Genomic DNA, 16,939 nt, shown 5'->3' on the forward strand with positions numbered 1-16,939 from the left:
AGGAGGGGCACTAATGCCCCCAGGTGGCCCTGACAAGCCCCACCTGGGATCCCCCACCCTGCCAGGGAGGCTGTTTGAGCTCAGCCCGGGCTGCTCCTGCTGTGTCCTGTCAGTGTCACCATGAGATGGATTCCTCTTGCCTGAGGTGCTGGTTCCAGGGACAGCTTGGGTGAGAAAGGGGTGAGTAATGTGCTTGGGCTGTGTGCTTCCACTTTCTGATCTATGAGTGGGATAACACTTCCTTCAGACAAGGTGCAAACACTTTAAATATATTACAGGCAGCTAGAGTAGAAGAGATTTCATTAAGATTTCTTTTTGAAATACCAAAGGTGTTACCAAAATAGTGCACTTGTATTAAAAAAGAAACGTTGCTGAGAAGAATCACTTGTGAAAACCTTAGCAAAGGAAAAATTAGAGTGAAAAGCCTAACAGCAGCAACAAGGACAGAAAGGGGTATAAAAGCTGAATCTCTGGATGTTGCTGGGGAGTACATTGGGTGCAGGGAGCTTGGGGTGCAGCTGCAGAGGAGCTGCAGGTCAGGCTCCATGTGGGACCCTGAGGCAAGAGGCTGAGAACCTGTGCCCAACAAAGGACACAGGCACCTGTGGCCAGGTGAGGGACACCCAGGGACACAGCAGGAGCCTGGGGGAAGAGCAAGACTTGTGCCTGCTGGGGCTGTGAGGGAATAAAAACCCAGTGGGTGCTTTGCTCTGGGTCCCTCCTCAAAGGCACTAGCTCAGGCTCAACAACAACACTAGTTGTTATAATAATAATAATAATAATAATAATAATAATAATAATAATAATAATAATAATAATAATAATAATATTTTGTAAGTTAGTTACTGCATCAAGATTTAATTACTTTGAAGACTGGGATGTTTGGGACTCTGCTAAAGCACACCTGGTCTGGCTGTTAGCGGGGTGTGCAAGATGTTGAGTGGGGCACTGCTGGGTGTGTGGTGCCAGCAGGGAAGGTCTCTGGTGTTGGGAGTGTGACTGCCAGAGTGCCTCCTGAGTGGTCACACTGGGAAGTTTCCTTTACAAAGTTTAAGTTTTATAATTCCTGTAGGAAAGGATCCCCTTGATCTACTCAACCAGACCCTGTGGGTCATTGCCAGAGCAGACAGGGACTGGGTGAGCCTTTGCCATGGCTCAGCATGGCCCCATCCTCATTGTCTGGGTCATGAGATATGGACAGACTGACAAAAAGGGGAGAGGGAGGGAAAAGAAAGAAGGAGAGTTTTTTGTTTATCCCAGTCAAAGCATTAGAAAGACATTAGCTGGTCTAGAGAGTCATAATTAAAGTTCTGTGTGTTGCTCTTTATACAAGCATGAGAATTCCCTGGATCCATGACCTCTTTAGAAAGTGGCAAGCTACAGGCAACAGGTTTTTCTCATTTAGTCTTCTTTCCCCTCTTAGGAGGGAGGAGTAAGGAGCTGATGAGCAGCACCTGGGACACCTCTGTCTAGACAGGACTGTTTGCTTTTTATGGGAGAAACTGTTTTTCAGGGTGTGTGTGTGTACAGTTCCTAATGTAACACAAACATCTTTTTGATGCAGAAGCCATACAAAGAAATAACATTTAATTATAACCCATTGTGATTTATAGCCTCTGAGCAGGGGGAAAATGAGAGCCAGAAGCTTATTGGTAAGGGAGGCCAGGCAAGGAGGAAGCTGCAGGAAAAGCTATCAGCTCTCCCTTCTTGTCTTTTGAGGGGAGTCTCCAAGTATTTGTAATCTTCTGCCTCAGAAGGAAAGCAAAGGGATCTGTTTCTGCTTATGAGGTCTGCAATAGACACCTATTTAACATGTTGGGCCATTAAGGGGGTAAGTAGAGCATAAACATCTATGCAGGTAAATGGAAGACAGGCTCAGGAATTTCTAGTGAGACTTTGGTTGGTTGGTGTTGGCTTTTATTTGTGCCTTTGCATTTGAATGGGTTTTAACAGAACACTTTTAAATCTTCCTCTGTAAATGTACTGGAGAGCATGTACACAAGGGTAATGAAGTTCTGGGTGCTTTATAGTCCTTTTGGCAGGTGCAAAACCGTGTTCTGGACCTTTTCACCATCACGAGCTTCTTGTTTCCTGATCTAATCCTGAGTTGCGATTTATCCTTGAGCAGGCTGTTCTGAGGCTCTGATGGAGTTTGCCACTGTTTGATACCCTGTGCTGTCCTGATGGCTTCATGTTTGAGCTCTGGCAGTCACGAGCAGAGATTCCCCTCTTTGTTACCATCTCCATTTAGGTGCTGTGCTCTTGGCACATGGGCACCAGCAGATGCCACCAAGTGTGAAGCGCCATTTGGCACCTGCGTACCGGTGCCCTTAAGAGGAGGGGCTTTGTGTAGAAGAGGCACAGCTCTCAAACTGCCCATCTAAACTCATTTTGCTTGGCACTGAGCAAACTGGCTCCATCCTGGGCGGGCAGGCGCCATGCCATGGCAGCAGATGGGGCTGAGGGAGGGGAGCACTCAGGAAACCTTGTCCAAGCACCATGTGCATGTGTCTGAGGGCAGGGTTTCCAGCCAGCAGCCTCAGAATGGCTCCCTGTCCTCAGCTCCCAGCTCCAGCTTGAATGGCTCAGGGATAGATTTTAAGATGCCAGTCCCAGTTTCAGAATGTGCTGTAGTTCTGTTGCTCTTGACAAAATGATTATTTTGGCCTGAATGGTGCACTTATGCAGCACAGCCTGAGAATTGTAACCAACAGACTCACAGAATAATAGTCCTAATATTTGTGTGGTACCATAACCAGTATGCTCTGTTTCATATTTTGTAGCATATTCTCCACAGTGGGTTACCTAAAGAAAGTTAGAAACTTCCTCACACAGGTGGTAAAAAAATCACAAACTAAATGCAAGGGTTGTTACGACCATTTCAAAATAGAAACAAATATATACACAAATATATTTGTTTGTGGCACTGGTGGAAAAGGCAATGTTCAAAATTAAAACAATATCACAGTCTATAATTACCTGTTTGCTATTACACCAGTCACAACAGTGGTGTGTTTTTGAAACAGAACAGAAGTAGAGCATTTTGTGGAGCTGGTTGCTGCACCCGTGATCCAGCAGGGCCCCTGAGTGCTCCCTTTTATCTAAACCTGATAAAAGCCCTGAACCCACATTCTGAGTCACATCTTGTCTATTTAAAAGTGATAAATACTGGAGGAATAAAAAGCCACTATTGGTTCCACTGATGTGGGTATGTAAGCAATGAGGCACCCCTTCAACAATAAGACCAGTGAGTGCAAGACAAGAATTCTTCCAAACTTCATTGGGTAAATATTGCTTTACAAAAAGCACAATCATCCTAGAGATACTGCATGTTCTGGATAGCACAATCATCCCAGAGGTACTGCATATTGTAGATAAAGCCATTTTATCTTCTTGAACTGCTGTAAGAATAAGCCTAACATTAACACTGAGGCTGGAGTGACAGGAACAGCAAACTAAAATCAAAGGAAAGCAAAGAAGGTGTGGACTGACTCGTGATATTCCTTGATCTGTCTGCAGTTGTCACACAGGGCAGTTGTTATTCTCATCAAAACAATTCAGTGGCATTATTATCACTGTGGTGGCATCATTTGTTTTCCTGATGCTTTGTCACTTCAAGAGAGGTCATTTTCCATACCCTCACTCAAGTACCAAAGTAGGATAACCATAATTTTGTTCCAAGTTTTATTCTATGAAGTTTTCTTGAAGGATAGAAGTACTTAGGGCCTGACTGGTACAGTTTTTTGATCTGTTTTGTTTGGTGTTTTGTTTCTTTTAATCAGCTCCCAGATGAGAATGTCATTTGGGATGATGCAAAGAGATTAAATACGAATTTTTTCCTCTCTCAGCAGGAGAGAGGAGACTTTACATCCATAAAGTTATATAACACAGAAGTAACTGCCCTGACAGTAATATAGTTACTAAAATTAGTAAAATTAAGTATAAATATGAAGTTTTATAATATATAATATTTTATCTATTATATATATATATATATATATATATATAATATATAGCTTAAGAGGAGGCTTTGTGATTTCTGTCATGTGCTGTTAACCTGTGCCTGGTGTCAGTCTCTGCTGAGAACTCTGGGGAGCAATTTGGGGTGTCCCACTGCTGGATTGCTGGCAGTGGCATGGGCTCTGCCTGTGTCCCCAGCACTGTCCCTGCAGCCTCTGCCACTTCCATGTGCTAGAAGAGCATGGATGTGCATGTCCCCATAGGTAGTTTTCAGGAAAAAAACCACCAAATGCAAGCAGTAATTGTATTTTGGGACCTGTGGCGCCCTGAGGAAACCTTGGATCTTGTTTGGTTGGCATCACTTGGCCTAATTCAGCAGTTTCATTTTGCAGTGCAGGCAAGTCTCTGGGGTGGATTGCATTGCAGGTGCACAGGCCTTGGAATGAGGTTTTCAAAAATCCCCATATGATCGGTTCAGGCAGCAGAGATCAACATCCTAATACCCTCAGACACTTGGCTTAGTTTTTTTCTCTTCAGGGCAAAAGGATTTAAAATATTATCCCAAACCTCTGGTTACCTGTCAGAAAATACTTTCCTTGGGAAATACAGAACAAAACCAAACTTGAACAAAGCTGCTGAATTTACTTTCAGCTTTGGGATTCACTGCAATACCCCTTACACAGGTCCTGCATCTTGTGTAGCACAGAACCATGAATAACAAGAGCCAGGAATTGACTGGGGATCTGTTTTCCTCTAATACTGGCAAGAAAAGGGAAAGCTGAGACCAGTTAGGGCAAAGAATACAATCCCAGCTTAAAACCCACCTCTCCTGTTTTAATAATACTTTGATTTAAATGCATTGCAGTGTATCAGTATTTATTGTAGCAGGAGAGCACCAACACATTGCCTTAGCCTTGCTGACTGAATGGCAATTAATGCCTATTCACAGAAATATATTGATAATATGTTTAGCTTGCATGGTGAGAGCCAGCATATTATTTTAGGATGGGGGGTTTTTTTGGCCTTCAGAGTGGTGCTGCATATTGAGGTTTTATTTCCCTCAGCTATTCCATTACCAGAATGAAATGCCACCAGTTAATGGGATGGCAGAGTAAATGTCACAAGCTGAAGGGACCACAGGAATGTGTATTTGCCACATGTAGAAGCCGTGCTTTATTACAAGGCAATGTGGAATTTATGAGCATTGCTATAATATTCTAGATATGCCTCTCTGGTAATATCTGATATATATCAGTGCTAAAAGTCAGGATACTGCAAAATCAGCTCCCTCTTGCTCTCTGTGCCTCTCTTAGATGCTCTGAAGCTGTATAGTCCCAGTAATGCCCTGTCAACAGAAGCAGGTAGAACCAGCCCCTGCATGTTATTTATTGGCCTGTGAATGCAGATTGCAAACACACTTTATTACCTGCTAATTTACCTCCTGCTGGCTGAAGGATGGCCAAAGTCTACTATTTGTTTTATAGGAATTCATTATGCCATTAACCTTTCACTCCTGTAGGCCACGAGCAAGAATCTCCTCAGTTAAATCACTCCTGTAATAATGCACTACAAATGAAAACAATGATTTATTGCACCCCACAAAGACTAATAAACATAAATTATATCCTAATGCTCTGCGTGCTGCAGATGATTGTGTGCACAGCTAGTGACTCTTTCCAAAGACTGTTCTGGTCTCCTCTGAAACAATTTAGTAAGAATCCTGCCCATTTTGGTGCTTGAGGGAACATTTTCACATCTCTCATTATAATAACAGGGATATCATCAGAGATGATGGGGTTTCTGTATTTAGTTATTTTTTTTTAAGGAGGAAGAAGAAAAATAAAGGGTAAGACAAGAGCAGTTTCCCCCTCTCCTTTCAGCTGTTGCTGCTCTCTGTGTGGATGGCAGTGAAGGCACGACACGTAGTCCAAGGGTGATCCAAAAAGACATTTATATCCCTCCCTCTCCAAGTCAAAGCAAAACTTTCTGCACATTTTCTCGGGTTCCAATAAATGTTTTGTGACAGGGTGCCTCTGCAGTGAGTGCAGCATGACACTCTATCAGTTCTGTATTTTCTGCACCTTTCTGATAGCCTAAAAAAATCTGTCCTGCCCGTTTCAAGCATTGCCAATTAAAAAAAAAAAAATCCTCTGCAGTATGTGACATTCACCTTGATACCAGTGACATTCAGAGGGCCTGCTGATTTTTAAGCTAGTGATTAAGAACTGTCTGAAATAGTTTCACACATGGTTTGTAAATCCTCAGTCAGAGCTTTTCCATCAGTGCCGCTGTGAAATATTTCTCCTTGGCTTTGCAGGTGTATTAATAAATTCCTTTGCAGAACTCTCTGTCTTGGAAATGAAATAATCTCTTTCCTCTTGTAAATATTTATTTTTTACAAATACAAGAGCTGCTAGCCAATGACTATAATGTAGCACAATTTAACACTAGATAGAGGTCAACCTAGAACATGACCAAAGTAAACTAAAAATCCAGAAGTTTTCTCCCCTCAGAAAATTCAGTAGTCCCCTGTGCTTAGAGCACGAAATACAAAAGTGTAAATGATCTGATCAGAGTGGCAACATCTATTTACATAATTTCAATTGATCACATAAAGCAGCAGTGGACAGGGTAGCCTCTGTCCTGTTTAAATAAATGCTGTGTGTCTGAAAGGGTTGCAGAGAATGAGAGCATTTATTCTGTTTGTTTCCACATAGAATTGGTACAGCTGATTTAAATCCTTATGGCAGTTTGCATCTACTGGGGGGATGAGGGGGAGAAGAACCAGAGTTGAGCTCCTCTGAATCTCAAGTCTAAGTTACTGCCATCATGCTCTTAGTGATGCTATGCTCCTTTGATATTTTTTAGCTATGGAGCTGGATTTCAAAACAGGAAGAAAGAGAACTGCAAGGAGCTGATGCAGTCACGACTGCCAGCAGCAGCAATGCCAGTGTGCCCTGACCTGGAGGAAGGCTGCTCTCTGGGAGGTAGGCAGCATCTCATCATTTGGCTGAGTTGCCACTTGCTAAATGAAAACTCTTCTCTTGGAGGCTTGTTTTGCAAGGTCTCCTCAGCTCCCACTCCAAACTGCTCACAGAAGCACACAGCTGAAGGCAGGGTGCAGTCCTGTTAATCCTGTGCATGGAGGATAGCAATGGCATTAAGCATTCCCATGGGCACTGGGCACTTCAATCTGTATGGTTCTAAACCCCAGCTAACAGTGGTTTCTAGTTTGGCTTAAATTTTTTTAAGCCAAATTTGAAGGATTTGGCTTAAAAATCTTGGTTAGCAACTCTAAATGAAAATAATTACCCACTTATATTCCTGCCACTAGGGCTGAGTGGTGTGCTCAGAAGTAACACCCAAGGGAGCCCAGAGGACGAGTCCCTTGGGCAGCTGCACAGCAGGGCCCAGGGCCTTCCTTGGACTAAGTGCACTTCTGGACCATTTGGTAGGGAATAATCCAGTTTAATCATATGCTTGAGGGGGAGGAAATTGCTCCAATTAGAGTCTCTTTATTGTTAGTCTGATCAACTTACGTTCATCTTGTAGCTTGTTTATTTAAGTGGGACTCAGCCACTGTGATCTACGTACTAATAAAATTAGTGTTCACTTCTTTATCTGAAAAAATAGAGATGGTCAGTGGCACAACTGCAGTAGTTCTTATTAAATCCTGAGTCAGGGTCACAGCTGAATTGTTGAAAGACTTCTTTGTTCTTTTTGTTGCCTGAGCTTCAGAGAAAAATTTTTGCACTCACACTTTTTCTTCTTTCTTCTGTCCCGCTCATCCAACACTTCTTGATAACTTCTGTATTTATTGGCCTGTTCCAAGCAAAGTTGGCAGCTCTGCCTGAGCTGGGGACTCATAGCTGTGAAGTGCCAATGGTTTTCATTAAAATCACTGTTTTGGCACGTGCTGTAGTGTGCCTTTGGTGAAGGTGGAAACATTCCTTGTTCTGCCTGCCAGCAGTCTGAGTACCCACACGGCTCTGGGCACAGTGTGTTTGTCTGGCAATGAGGGAACAAGTAAAGGTGCACAGAAGAAGCTGAGGACCATTTGGGGGTCCTGCTAGCAAAAAGAGGCAAGTGGATGTTTGTTTGTCATGATAGAGGAGGAGTTGGGAAAAGTGGGGCCAGCAAGTGAGATTGGAGGCAAAGGAGCTCGATTTGCAGTAGTAACTGGGTTAACAGTTTACAGACAGCAGAGAAGATGGATGTCTCAGATGTGCAGGAAATCAGGCTTCATTAGCTCTGCTCCTTGCAGAAAAACATGTTATTAATTGCCTTTGGTCTCCAGGGGAACCACTAGCCCCATTTGAAACTATTCTGCTGCTTATTGTCTGAGCGCTGAGGCATGCTCTGAACAGAGGGATGTCTTTGATGCTGATAGATCAAACTCTGCACTGAAATCTGCTGAGATGAGGAAGCCTGAATCAGCAAAGCCAGCTTTTAAGGAAACAGAGATCCCTCTGTGGAATAAAGAAACAAGTGCAGCCAGAGACTGGAAATATGAAGTCTGTGCTCTTTAAAGCTCAGCACTCTCTGGGGCCCAGCCAGCAGCCTGGAGGACAGAGGAGAAATTACTTGAGGATTTCCATGCAAGGAGGAAAAGAGCCCTAAGTGACTGTGTGTGGGAGTGCAAGGACAGCCTGATATGATGTGTGGTTAATGCCTGTTCCCATGCTTGCAGGCTTGGAATACACAAAGCAGCAGCATTAGCAAATGCTCTACAGTGATAGGAAAAATTGCCTGGGACTTACTTTCTTTCTAGCTCCTAGTACATGTTGAACCTATGTATTTAGTTTGAGATTTTCCTGTCCTTTTGGGCAAGAATTCTGACAGTAAGAACTGTCTTCTGCACAGATAGAGTCCAAGTCACGACTTTTTTGTTTGTTTAATCTCTTAAATATCTTACTGTGAAGGTCTGTGAGAGGGCAGAAAAAACACTGCATTTTTGTTGGAGAAGTAGTTCCCAGCTCTGATTTTGTTCTTCAGCTCACATCCTGCTTGTCTTTGCCTTTTTTCTTTCACTGTAATAACCCAATACAGGTCTGGTTATTGCTTGCAAAGGTAACCAGTTTGGAGGTGTGCCTGCTGAAGGTGTGTGATCTAAATGGTTAGAAGCTGCTAATTTACAGGGAAACATTTATGTACACGAACCCATCCTCTGTGGTTCTCCAGAGGGGTATGGTACATTTATCTCTGTGAGTTTATCTGGATCTTCTGGGGTGAAATCTTCAACTGGATGGGCTCTGGTTTAGTGCTGCAAGCTTGTGATGCAGTTTTCCAAATCCCAGGCAAGCTTTGCACAGCAACTGCAGTGTTTGCTGCTCATGTGTGAGGAATTGTGAAGGAGTTTTGAATGAGTTAGAGATAGGACCTCTGAGTTTTTTACATGATGCAATTTATTTTTCCTATCTTCTGCATAGGCAGGAAGGGTGGGTTTGGCTCACATCTTCACTACATGGTTCAGAAGGTCACAAGACCCCTAGTTGCAAGACTTTTTAAGGATTTATTGACCAATAAAACACTATCAACAAGGATATTTATGCTCTTGACCCAATCCTTAAATTTTTGTCTTATGGACTCATGCTACAGTGTAAGCTTTCTTAGCCAATCATGTTATGACACACAAACCTACAACACTGTGCTCTGAAACTCTAAACTTTTCTGTGTCTCTGCTTTAAACCATACATCCCCATTCTTGCTTCTAGCACCTAAGTTTGGAAGCCTTTTCCAAGGTCTCAGGTAAAATCCTGTGTTTAATTCTAAGCTTTGGCTTCCAGGCCCAAAGTTCTGAGAGTTCCCTGCATTTCAGATTCCAGCACTCATTCTGCTCCTGAAGGAACACTCTGAGCAGGAGCAATAACACACAAGTGGAATTTGCTTTGAACCACTGCTCTCTTTTACAGAACTGATGTAACAGGAGAATGTTTTTGAAGGAATGGATAGGCATAAAGCACAGAGCAACGTGTGACTGATTGGTTTTCTTAATGGATTGGGTTTTAACACCATACAGTTGATAATGGTGTTTAAATTTTGGTTGCTATGTCACAATTGTGAAACAGGAGAGGTCTCAATTCTCTGGCAGCATAATTACATGTTCTAGAAGTGTCTGGACATTCACTCAGTGCCATGGTCTGATTGACAAGGTGGTGATTGGTCAAAGGCTGGACTCGATGATGTGGGAGGTCATTTCCAATCTAAGTGATTCTGTGTGATAATAGCTTAGGGGCAAAAGAAATTTGGGAGGTTTAGTCAGTGAAATACTTATTTTGTGGAAACTTTGGAAAGGCATTAAAGCAGACAAGTACATTAACAAACTTAAAGTAAGCTTTTTATTACTTAATATTTTCTCACCAAAATTCAAAGCTTTGGCACTCTAAGTAAAGCAGAAAGTGGAAATCTCAGCAGAGCTGCATTAATTTTTCAAGCCCTAATGTGCCAGACAGGGAATAAGTTATTACATCTGTTGCCCTCTGGGAGGAAGAATGAAAAGCACAGAAATGATTCTTCGCTGTTAGGATGGAATAACTGGATAATAGCTGATATAAGCAGCAGCATTGCTGCAGAAAAGCTTTACAGCAGCTTGTGTGTCATCATTAGGAGTGAGCATTTCTCTGTATAACTAGTGCAGCAAGATTAGGAAACATGGCAGGGCTTGTTTGTTCTTCTCATGGGGCCCTTTACAATTATGGGGGAATTTCAAGCCAGTGTCTCGTGTGCAGCTGCTGATGATGTGTGTGAGACACTCCTTTCTTCACATTGAATTCTCAGCCTGTAGACATTGCTTTCAGGATCCACAGGCACAAATACAGCTGTCCAGGGCAAGTTTATGAGGGCAATATGGCCCTTCAAGCTGTGGTGCCTCCAGGAAGGTTCGGGATTGGTTTGCCACAAGCCTGGCTCTTGGGTGGGCTCCTGGAGATGATGAACTGAGTCCATAACAGCATCCTTGTCCCTCTGACAGGCAGAAACATTTGCTGAGTTCTTTGGTGACTTGTTTTCCAAGGGAGAGCCCTGGAGGCCTGTTATTAATGGTTGTCTTCTCTGTAAATACACTCATAAAGCTTTCTAAGTATTGTGATAACGTGGCAAATAAACAATGATAACCCCAGAGGAAAACGTGGGAATTACTTGTGTGTCCATGAGCTCACCTGGGAATGAGTGTACCAAAGCACCATCCCAAGCTTCACTGGTGCCTCAAGCTAAAGCATCTCAGTCTTTTGTCATCCCCAAGAGGTATGAAAAGGCTCCAGTGACAGGGCATGGAGCCAAGGAAGAAAAACAATGTGGATTTTTAGAAGGCTCTTTATCTGCCTGTCTCCTTGGAACATCAGATATTACAGTGGCACGTGGATCTGGAAAGGCACGTGGACAAAAGGGATGAAAGCACTTTAGGCCTTCTCAGATCAATGTCCTTTGTTGGAAAGAATATTAGAAGGCAATTGTATAGATTTTTATCCTCACCACTAATTGATCTTACTACAGCCTTATGTAACATGCCTTGTTGTGGGTGCTGCTGGCTTGTGGGTCAAAGAAAGCTCATTTCTGATGGAACCAACTGCTCTGAGGGTTTCCATGCACGTTTCTCTCATTCACACTGAACTGATGCTGTTTCTCTGGCACGACCCTGCCTTGTTGGGGGCCTGTCTGAGGTACAGCAGGCTGTGACAATTTGCTGTGCTGCAGGATGTAATGCATAAACAATTTTAAGGCTAATGTGAGCTAATAGAGGAGTAACTGCAAACTAAACATTATGAAAACATTCTGTGCCTGATTTATTGCAATCACCATCTAAGTGTATTGAGGCAGACTAAGGGTAGTCCTCCACTGTTCCCTGCAAGCATTCTTTAATTTTCTTAATGCCTTTTTTTTTTTTTTTTTTTTGCATTGAGCAATGCCAGGGCAGGTATCAGTCTGTGGATTTAGCTGAAATCAGCTTTTTTTAAAACGTGGCTCACCACTCTATTTGATTAAGGGTTATTGGAAAGCTTCCACCTGTTCTGTGTAGATTAGCTGTGCCTTAAGCCTTATGTAGCTGATTTTAAGAGGTTGTCACTAAATTGTGGCAGGTCATGTGCTCATATAACTTATATCAGCATTGTCCTTGAAAAGCCAGTGCAGCAATTCCACTGTGACATGGTTGGGAGTGAGGAATCCTCCTGGTCACCCCTTACACAGCTTTGACAGTGGTGCACCAAAGGTGGAATCTTCTGCCTGTAAACACAGAACAAGCATGAACATTTATTTTATTTGTTGTGTAAACAAACATAAAGCAAAAAAAAAAATTAATAACCCCACCTCTGCTAGCTTGTAATTAGCCCTACATATGGAACTAAACACCAAACCCCCAAACTGTGCACAAATTAGTCTTTGATTCTTGAGATCTGTCTACCTCGAGAGGGGAACCGTAGTTAAAGGAGCTCAGGAAAGGCAAGATCTGCAAGTGTTAAGAGTAAAGCAATTATAATAAGGGGAAGCTTTTCCAGTGTGAAGGGTAATCTGTCTCAGAGGTAGATTAGCACTGACACATCCCCTTTAGACAAGCAGCTCAGAACTGACAGCCATTTGGAATTATGTCTGGAGATGCTGTCAACACCCACACGCCGCCACGAGAAAGGGAAACGTGGTCTCTTGGCTGCCTGCAGTTGCAGCCATCTGCTTGGATGGTGGATTCCTGCTCTGGGCTTGGCTGCAGTGGTTCACTAGGACTCCATGGGTGCCAGGCAGCAGGGGCTTGAAAAGAGCAGGCTGTGTGTCTCAACACACAGTGCAGCTTTTTGTTAGGAGCCCTCATTCTGCATGGCTGCAGCAGAGCAGCATCACAGATCCTTGGTTTGCTGGCGTGTGGTGATGCTCACGCGTCAAAGCAGAGGAGCAGAGACAAATTGAACAGATTTTGAGGGACTCTGTACCTGCCAAAATGCAGTGCAGTGGGGCACCTCAGGCTTAAAATAGTGTGGGGCAATCCAAATGTCCTTAGGAGAGCCATCTCCTGAGATTTCTAGATGAATAGGAAAAATCACTGCCTTTTCACCAGCCACTGAATCAGCTGGAATTTATGGCATAAAATTGCTCAATCAATTCCAGAATGGGGGAAGTCAGTCAGAATACCTAATTACATGGTTATTGAATATGGACAGAGCACTCTCTTAAAAAAATAAAATAAAATGTAACTGTGCCACAGAAGTGGAGAGAACTGCATAGCTGGGAGGCAGTGCAGCTGTAAGAAATTTTATTCATATGCTGTGTGGCTCACTTTCAGTTTTGTTGGACACTTAACAACAAAATTATTCCACTTTAGGAAAAAAGCAGCCAGTGATGATTATTTCACTAGGTCTTCAATATACTAATTCTGATTCTTATCTTGCTTATTTTTTTCATTTTTCTTAAAAAGTTTTTTCAGGAAAAAAAAAAGGAAATGCAGTAGTTTTGTACCTAAATGAAGCAACAGTGCAGATACACCAGCATTGTAGTCATTGCATCACTGCTGTTCTCATTTGTGTGGTTGGGGAATGATTGTGAATAGCATTAGAGGGTTTTTAGGTTAATGTTTAACCCCACAGATGTCTGGAGACCCACCTTGCTGCCTCTGTAAGACAGATGCTTTTACAGGGCCCCAGGAGGAGACACTGTAGGTGGTGTTGGACACAGATCTTCCCTTTGCCAAAAGACTGTGTTTTAAAGTGTCTATTTTTTCTTTTAACTACAGAAGATTGTACACACTCCTCCATCCTTTCTTTTTTTAAAGTATTCCATTCAGTCTTTCTGTCAAAGATCTGTTGTTATCTTTTTTCCCTAAGAAGCCCAGTTTCTTCTGGCATGTAACTGTCTTTACTCCTGTATTTTTTAAACATGTCTACCTTTCCATTCTTTATTTTTTCTTATAATTTCCTTCATTTCCTATATCCCCGATTTTTAGCACAAGCATGCTGGTGACTGAATAATGCCACCACCAACTCCCAAACGAGTAGGAATAAAGCTGATTTTTTTTTTTTTTATTTATGCTTTGATAAAATTGCTTTGGAGTTCTAAAACACAGAGCAGGTTTCTAGCACCAACTCCCAAGTGATCTGCCTCTACCTGGACACGACTTTGAGCTGCAGAGCAGGCTCTGTGCAGCAAACCCAGCAGTGCTGGGAGGCAGCAGGGTTTGTTTGCCTGTGTTTTGAGGACATAAACAAAACTCCACAACTTGGTGGAAGTTGTCAAGCTGGTATGTTTATTACAGTGCTGGGTGCTGGACACATGTGGAGATTACTCTCCTTAAAAGACATGAGTACTTATGGGAGCTTCAGGTCCCTTTTTATCCCCCTCTCAAATACACATGCATACAATTTCACAATAGGTTCATACATATTCATTTTTACGAATTTCGTGTGACATTTGCCGCTAGTTCTTCTTTATCAGAAAGAATTCCTAGGTCACGTTGACCTGCTCCCACAGCAGTCTGTGTCTCTCTTTATCACTTTCTGTCTCTCCTCTCTTATCTCTGTCCTTCACTGAAGCAGTTTCTCTGAGCCTAGGCTTTTGCAGTCAGGTTACATGGCTATGTTTTCTAACTCAAAGACGTACATTCCACCTAAATCAAAATGGATTTCTACTCTGGAGAATTTCTACTCTGTCTCAGCTGAGTGGTGCTACTGGGGAGGTTGGATAGGTTGGATCCCCAGGTATCCCTGGCTCAGCTGTGGCACACAGGGATGCACATGAAGAGCCTGTCCAGCTCTTCCATAGTGCCACGTGCCTGCTGGTGGTGACAAGGTGGCTCTCAGCTCTTCCTGCACGCTGGGCTGGGGCAGTGTGCTCCATCCCTGCTCTCCCTGCCAGCAGGGGCTCAGGGGAGAAGGCTCTCTCTCCCCTCAGCTGGGATTTGCCATGCTGAGGGACAGCCCGAGGGCAGCGGTGCCCAAGCCCTTGAATGGCTGCCCCACTGGGACAGTGGCCAGAGGGCCCTGGAAGCCCTGCAAAGTGTTTGAGATAATGCATTCCAAAGAATTATTGCATCCATCATCTCAGCCTTTTCCAGCATTACCTGTCCAAGTTTTCTGAGGGTACTCATTGAAGCAAATACTCTCTACCTCTCCCATTTCCAAGAAGCCTTTACCCTTGTCTAGACAAAGGATGACATTGCCGTGTCACTAATCTTGCCGATTTTCACAGTGTTTGATAAATGCTTCTGAACAGATTTCATCACATCCAGCAGATTTAATGCTTCTTTAGATAAGGCAAGTGCCTAACAGTAACACTTTCCTCAGTCAATTCAGCTACAAGTAAATACTGTGTGTGATTATAGGATTAAATCTGAAGCAAAAGCCTGGTTTTGTAAGCAGTTAAAAATCTCTTGTTGAAGCTCTTCTTTCTCTCACTTGCTGTAGAAAAGGGACTCATTTTCCCTTGACAGGTTTTCAGTTATAAAAATTGATTGTATGCTTAAAAAACCAGGTTCTTGGGAGAGCTTTAATTTCCTCTTGAAAGGATCATTTTTTAAATGGAAGTGCACTTGATTTTGGAAAATTTCAATTTTATTTATTCCAAATCTCCCTGCAAATCTATTTTTCCTCTCGATCCATTTTTCCTTTTCATACTTGTGAAAGTTGCCATAGCTACCCGTAAATTGCTGATTTTTTTCCCCCCCAATTAAATCTCTGTAGTTATGAAGAAAAATGTTGTTACTTTTAGCAATAAGAGGTTTCCTCTTCAGCCCCTCACCCCCTTGTTGATTGTGCCTATTAAAGCAGCAATATTTCTCTGACTCACCCTTACCTGATGATTCAGAACCTCAGACATGAGACTCCATACTCAGAAATTACCGCAGTGGGTGTTAATATCTGTGTGGGAAAGGGTAAGGCTTGGAATCTGTAGTGCCCAACATGTTACATGAGGCTCTGAGAGAGCATTCCTATTTCCTAATGTGGGCCTCCATCATTTAACCCTGCACAGAGACCTCAAAGCTGCTCCCCAGCACTGGAAGGGTCTCAGCAGCTGCAGGTGTTCCCCAGTGATGCCTTGAGGAGGCTGAACAGAGAACAGAGGCTGGGCAGAGCTAAAGAATAAAGCAGGGATTTATTAAAAGGCCTCAATGGATGCACCTTGGGCAGCACAAGAGCCCAGCCAGGGCTGCACCCAAGGTGAACCAAAATGGTCACAAAATGGACACCCGGTCACGGGGTCTGTCACTTTTATAAGTTCTGGACCATTTGCATATTGGAGTTAATTGTCCAATTACAGCTTTAGCCCATGCAGTCCCATCCTTCTTGTTTTTCTCTCTTTAGCCCACGTTGTTTATGCTCTTGGGCCTGAGATTTGGATCATTTGTCCTTGGTCCCCAGCTAGGAAAGGAATTGTTTTGTCTCCCTGCTCTGTGCAGAGAGCTCACCATGCCCTAATATGAAGCTCAGAGCAACACACTAAAGCAGCACAGAATCTGAAACATATAAAAGCTAAAACCTGAGTCATCAACTGAAACACCCAAACACTCAAAAAGGGAAGGAAGGAGGATCTGGAAAACTCCCAGCCAGTCAGCCTCAGTCCCTCTGGAAGTTTGGGAGTGACCCATCCAAGAAGCCCTGTGCTGAATTCTGTACTGCACAGGTGGTCTCACTCCTTGTCCTCCATGGCTTTTTATGTGCAATGTGTACAAAGTGGGATATCCATTCACAGGGATATCCAGTTTAATGTGGCAGGGAAGTAGAGCTCAAGGTGAGGTTACAATCCACTAGCTGCCCTTGGCTAATTTCCTTCCATCAGCCTGAGAACCAAGAACTTTGCTATCGATCCCAGTGAAAGAAGTGAACAAAATTTTTATTACTTCATCAGAGAAAAGAAAGCCACAGGAGTTCAACTCTCTCTCCTCAGACAGCTCCATTTTTAATTCAGTAGGAGAGGCAAACAAAAAGCCTTCCTTGCACAGTTTAGTGCTAACATATCACACCAAGCATAGCCCAAAACACTGTTGGAGTGGCTTCCTAAAACT

At 43.1% G+C, this 16,939-nt stretch overlaps 1 long non-coding RNA gene across 4 annotated transcripts in view; it reads left to right on the plus strand.

The window, feature by feature from the left end:
- LOC139593504 (uncharacterized) overlaps window positions 1–16,939 on the plus strand; it is a 70,994-nt gene that overhangs the window by 11,041 nt on the left and 43,014 nt on the right. For all 4 annotated transcript variants that reach the window (XR_011680327.1, XR_011680328.1, XR_011680325.1 and 1 more), the window contains exon 4: window positions 6,829–6,947. This is a non-coding gene — a long non-coding RNA (uncharacterized lncRNA). The remainder of the gene's footprint in view (window positions 1–6,828; window positions 6,948–16,939) is intronic.

This window comes from Agelaius tricolor, unplaced genomic scaffold, assembly GCF_023055355.1.
Source record: "Agelaius tricolor isolate 1412-34295 unplaced genomic scaffold, bAgeTri1.0.p SCAF_10, whole genome shotgun sequence".
Lineage (NCBI taxonomy): Eukaryota > Metazoa > Chordata > Aves > Passeriformes > Icteridae > Agelaius > Agelaius tricolor.